This window comes from Canis lupus, chromosome 18 (genome assembly GCF_003254725.2).
Source record: "Canis lupus dingo isolate Sandy chromosome 18, ASM325472v2, whole genome shotgun sequence".
NCBI lineage: Eukaryota > Metazoa > Chordata > Mammalia > Carnivora > Canidae > Canis > Canis lupus.
This window is the reverse complement of record NC_064260.1, coordinates 37664497-37670503: the sequence shown is the minus strand read 5'-3', so window position 1 is coordinate 37670503 and position 6007 is coordinate 37664497. Positions and strand designations below refer to the sequence as shown.

Sequence of the window (6007 nt, the reverse complement as noted above, 5' to 3'; positions counted from 1 at the left end):
GAGAGAGGCAGACACAGGCAGAGGGACAGGCAGAGGGAGAAGCAGGCTCCATGCACCGGGATGTGGCCCGATGTGGGACTCGATTCCGGGTCTCCGGGATCGCGCCCTGGGCCAAAGGCAGGCGCCAAACCGCTGCGCCACCCAGGGATCCCTCTGGTCTCTTTTCTTACACATACACAGAACAGAAAATATTTGCGTGGAGTGACTAAAGCCATTAGGATCCTTCTTTTTTTATATATATAAGGGTGTGCTTATGCAATCTTCTTTATTACCCATTTCTTTTTATATATATATATAAATTTATTTTTTATTGGTGTTCAATTTGCCAACATATAGAATAACACCCAATGCTTATCGCATCAAGTGCCCGTCACCCAGTCACCCCCACCCCCCGCCCACCTCCCCTTCCACCACCCCTAGTTCGTTTCCCAGAGTTAGGGATCCTTCTTTTTAAGGATAAGCTGTGCCCTCTCCCCTGCCTATTTTGAGACTACAGTTAACACCCCAATGATTCAATGTGGGCACTTCTTAGTCTCACTATTACAGAGGAGGACACTGAGGCTCAGTGTGGCTGAATGAGATAGAGTTTAAATCAGAGCCTTTTCACTCTGAAGTGCCCACCACCCCAACGTTAGCACTGGCTCTGCCATTCTCAGGAAAGAAAGGGCAGTTCATAGAAAAGATATTTTGAGTCTCAGCAACTCTGAGTGAAACAACTAAGGAGGGAAGTTTGATACTTTCTGGTCCTTGTCCTCATCACCTTTATTGTTGTTCATTGGGTTAGTGGTTGGTTTCATTATGAAGGGATGAAGAGTCCTTCCCATCAGAGAAGCAGAAACAGAAGTGGTTAGTGTCTAGTGAGAAAGTTGAAAAAGCCTGTGTGCTTCTTCAGTCCATGGACCAGCAGAGCACAGGTCTGCACATATTGCTCTCTATGCTTTCTAGGAGTGTTGATTCCTGGAATACTAATTCTCTATTTTATCTGCTAAGGTTGAAGCCATTGTAATAATTCCTTACTCTTTATCCAAGGCCAAAGGCCACTGAAACTGCTCTGTCCCTGTCAGCAGAGTGGACCCCTTGGTTCTTGTAGAGTCCAGACCTCACAACGGCTGATTATAACAAAAGAGCAGTGTCCCCTGTGCCCCAGCCCCAGACACCAGAGCCCCAGGCCTCTGTCTCCTTCAACCTTAACACTCAGTCAGTCAAAATTTGGGTCTCCACCCCCCTTGTATCTTTTTTTTTAATAATAAATTTATTTTTTATTGGTGTTCCATTTGCCAACATACAGAATAACACCCAGTGCTCATCCTGTCAAGTGCCCCCCTCAGTGCCTGCCAACCAGTCACCCCCACTCCCTGCCCACCTCCCCTTCCACCACCCCTTGTTCGTTTCCCAAAGTTAGGAGTCTTCCATGTTATGTCTCCCTTTCTGATATTTCCTACCCAGTTCTTCCCCCTTCCCCTCTATTCCCTTTCACTATTATTTATATTCCCCAAATGAATGAGACCATATAATTAATGTTTGTTCTTCTCCGATTGACTTACTTCACTCAGCATAATACCCTCCAGTTCCATCCACATTGAAGCAAATGGTGGGTATTTGTCATTTCTAATGGCTGAGGAATATTCCATTGTCTACATAGACCACATCTTCTTCATCCATTCATCTTTCGATGGACACCGAGGCTTCTTCCACAGTTTGGCTATTGTGGACTTTGCTGCTAGAAACATCGGGGTGCAGGTGTCCCAGTGTTTCACTGCATCTGTATCTTTGGGGTAAATCCTCAGCAGTGCAATTGCTGGGTCGTAGGGCAGATCTATTTTTAACTCTTTGAGGAACTTCCACACAGTTTTCCAGAGTGGCTGCACCAGTTCACATTCCCACCAACAGTGCAGGAGGGTTACCCTTTCTCCACATCCTCTCCAACATTTGTGGTTTCCTGCCTTGTTAATTTTCCCCATTCTCACTGGTGTGAGGTGGGATTTCATTGTGGTTTTGATTTGTATTTCCCTGATGGCCAGTGATGCGGAGCATTTTCTTATATGCTTGTTGGCCATGTCTATGTCTTCCTCTGTGAGATTTCTGTTCATGTCTTTTGCCCATTTCATGATTGGATTGTTTGTTTCTTTGGTGTTGAGTTTAATAAGTTCTTTATAGATCTTGGAAACTAGCCCTTTATCTGATACGTCATTTGCAAATATCTTCTCCCCCCATTCTGTAGTTTCTGTTAGTTTTGTTGACTGTATCCTTTGCTGTGCAAAAGCTTCTTATCTTGATGAAGTCCCAATAGTTCATTTTTGCTTTTGTTTCTTTTGCCTTCGTGGATGTATCTTGCAAGAAGTTACTGTGGCCGAGTTCAAAAAGGGTGTTGCCTGTGTTCTTCTCTAGGATTTTGATGGAATCTTGTCTCACATTTAGATCTTTCATCCCAAGACACAAAAGTCCAGGGCCAGATGGCTTCCCTGGGGAATTCTATCAAACGTTTAAAGAAGAAACCATACCTATTCTACTTGACTCTGTGGTTATAATCCTTGCTCTGTTATATGAAATAACAAGGATAAATCTCACACACTTTGGGATCAAATACAAGAAGAAAGCCTAAGGAGCAGTGGCATTAGTCCAATTTATGTGTTTTCCTCTGGGTGCTGGGTGCAGATCCAGGCAGTGATGTTAGAAGCAGCGTTGCATAATGGCTCAGAGGAAGACAATGAGGCCAAACTAACAGGGTTGAGATCCTGACTGCACCAATTGGGACAAATTATTTCCCCTTTCTATGCATCTGTTCTTGTATCTAGAAAGAGGAGTAAATCATGGCACTTAACTCTATAGAGTTTTGAGGAAATATTAAGTTCTTCCCCTGCTCTGCCCTAAGTGACACAGTCTGTGTGTCCTTTCTCACCAAAGAGGTGCCTCTCCTTAATTGGAATTCAGGCTAGTGAGTTGCCCTATACCTCCAAATCCCTTTTTAAAAAATATTTTATTTATTTATTCATGAGAGACACACAGAGAAGCAGAGACACAGGCAGAGGGAGAAGCAGGCTCCCTGCAGGGAGCCCAATGCAGGACTCAATCCCAGGACCCCAGGATCACTTCAGCACTGAGCTGAAGGCAGATGCTCAACCACTGAGCCACCCAGGTGCCCCTTGCCTCCAGATCTTTATGAATTCCAGGAAATGTATGATTTGTAGTTTATCCAGCCTTTTCTTATCATTAGTGTGGGAAAAATGCTTTTTCCAGCTTTCTAAATCCTACAGAGAAGCAGAAATGAGATTATATTTTTTCTTCATTTAGATATACGTAACTATAATGCCTTAGACAATAATCATTTAGAAAAGTTCCTGGTACATGGTAGGCATATATAAATGTTTTATTAAATAAAGAAAGAATAACTGAATACAGTGCATTGTGGATGTACAGATATTTAGTGGAAATAATTCTTTTCCTGGTGTTCTAGTTTCCATAAGGCTCATATTCATGAGATGACAGAAAAATTTCTTTAAAAGTTTCCATGTTTTTTACTGAAGAAATGTGTGTACCTTTCCACAAAAAAACAAACAAAAAAACAAAAAACAAAAAACAAAAAAACAAAAAAAACCCTCTTATTTAAATCACTTAATTCATTAAATCCCCAAAACTCATTTTGGACTTTTCTCATGAGTTATCCTATACACCTATGTATGTATACTCACATCACCGTGTTGGATGGAGCTTGCCTCAATCTGGAACTCCTGCTCCCCCCAAAACATGATAAAATGTTATCAAAATACGGTCAGGTAGCCAAATGCCAGCCTTGATAACAGATAAAAGGGATTGGAGCAAATCGCTTCCATCTTCACAAGAGCTGATTTTAGAGTGGAAAACAGATGTTTCTGTTAAACAGGCCAGAGACCTTGGAAGATAGATGAGATAAGATCAAACTGACTTCTTCAAAATGTTGCAAGCTGTTTTCCTTCCTATAGTGGAAATAATGCACTCTAAGCCCTGAGAGTAAGAAGAATGATTTTCCAAAGCCCTTATTTCTTGAACATTTGTTGAAGGAAGTGGCCATACTTAGTATCTGAAAGGAAAAGCTTTTTACTCGGTATTTTTCAGGCTGATGGTGCAGGAGCAGGGCAAATGCTCTCATCTTGCTTTGTCCTCCAGTCTTAATTGACTGAGCCACCTCTATGCCTACATGCCTGAGAGGGGGAGCTTCCTCAGCATGCCTGTCCCTCCTCCTCATGGCAGCCAATCTCAGCCTTGTCTCTATGTCAGGAATTGCATGGAAGAGTATTTCCTACCACTCCCTCCGTGGTGGCATACATTTACTAATGTTGAAATAAAATCCTGGGCTCAGGACAATTTCCTGCCCCTATCCAGGAGTAGTGGGCTTTTACTTATTTTACTCTTCTCCAGCAACAGTGGGTCTTTATTTATGTCTGGAGAATGGCAGGAGTTGTTACTCTTCTCCCAGCAGTTTAAGACTTTTGCTACATAGGAGAAGAGAGCCCAGTTGGGGTTGCATTGTATGCCTTTCCCAAGGTGACATTCCCTGCAAAACCAAGGGAGGCACCTTCTGGTCTTCAGCCTGTCCCCAGTCTTTAATGTTAACACCTGGGGAAGGCCCATAGAGAAGAACCCGTGAGTACATAGCACTCTTGTGTCTGGGGCTCTAGGGGCTTCCTACTGTCAAACTAGCTCACATTCAATCCTTAGCAATTTAATAAAATTCTAATTTCTTCTTACCTGTTGGTATGGAAGTCACCTTGTTCTTCTTGTGCTCTGCCACAGGTAAGACAGTCTTTGTGTCATTTCTTGTCTCAGAAGGGCCTGTCCTTTCTTGGTATTTAGCCTACTCAGTTGTCCTGTGCCCTCAGCTCTCTAGCAAGTCCCCGAAAATGATGAGTTTGTGGTTTTTATCCAGCTTTTTCTCATCATTAGAGAAAAATCCCAGGCAAAAGCAGAATTAAGGTTATCTTTCCTTAATTTAAATATGCATTGCTCTACCTTACTTTTGGTATCATTCTAGAAACTACAGGACTGATTGGCAATGGCAAAAAGTAAAAAATCCAAAATTATTCAATTACTCGTAACTAGTTGGACTATAAAATTGTAATGGATTATTTTGGTGAGGGGTGTGTGTTATGGTCTGAGTTATTTATTTTGCCAGCTAAATTGAAGGATAAATGTCATATAACCATCCAACATGTCCATATCCTATGGGTAAGGTCATCCATTATCAAGAATCCATTCCACCAGTTATAATGTGTACCCTCAGGAAGGATTTTTTTTTTGTAATGTAACTTTTTTTTATAAATTTATTTTTTATTGGTGTTCAATTTGCCAACATATAGAATAACACCCAGTGCTCATCCCCCCTCAGTGCCCATCACCCAGTCACCCCCCTCCCCCGCCCACCTCCCCTTCCATCACCCTTAGTTCGTTTCCCAGAGTTAGGAGTCTCTCATGTTCTGTCTCCCTTTCTGATATTTCCCACTCATTTTTCTCCTTTCCCCTTTATTCCCTTTCACTATTTTTTATATTCCCCAAATAAATGAGACCATATAAAGTTTATCCTTCTCCGACTGACTTATTTCACTCAGCATAATACCCACCAGTTCCATCCACGTCGAAGCAAATGGTGGGTATTTGTCGTTTCTAATGGCTGAGGAATATTCCATTGTATACATAAACCACATCTTCTTTATCCATTCATCTTTCAATGGACACGGAGGCTCCTTCCACAGTTTGGCTATTGTGGACATTGCTGCTAGAAACATCGGGGTGCAGGTGTCCCGGCGTTTCACTGCATCTGTATCTTTGGGGTAAATCCCCAGCAGTGCAATTGCTGGTTCTAGGGAAGATCTATTTTTAACTCTTTGAGGAACCTCTACACAGTTTTGCAGAGTGGCTGCCCCAGTTCACATTCCCACCAACAGTGCAGGAGGGTTCCCCTTTCTCCACATCCTCTCCAACATTTGTGGTTTCTTGTCTTGTTAATTTTCTCCATTCTCACTGGTGTGAGGTA

The 6007-nt window shown here is 42.4% G+C and overlaps 1 long non-coding RNA gene across 2 annotated transcripts in view; it reads left to right on the top strand.

Moving 5' to 3' along the window:
- The window catches only part of LOC112663399 (uncharacterized), a 51511-nt gene that overhangs the window by 6308 nt on the left and 39196 nt on the right, over positions 1–6007 (top strand). The gene's annotated exons all lie outside the window — the stretch shown is intronic.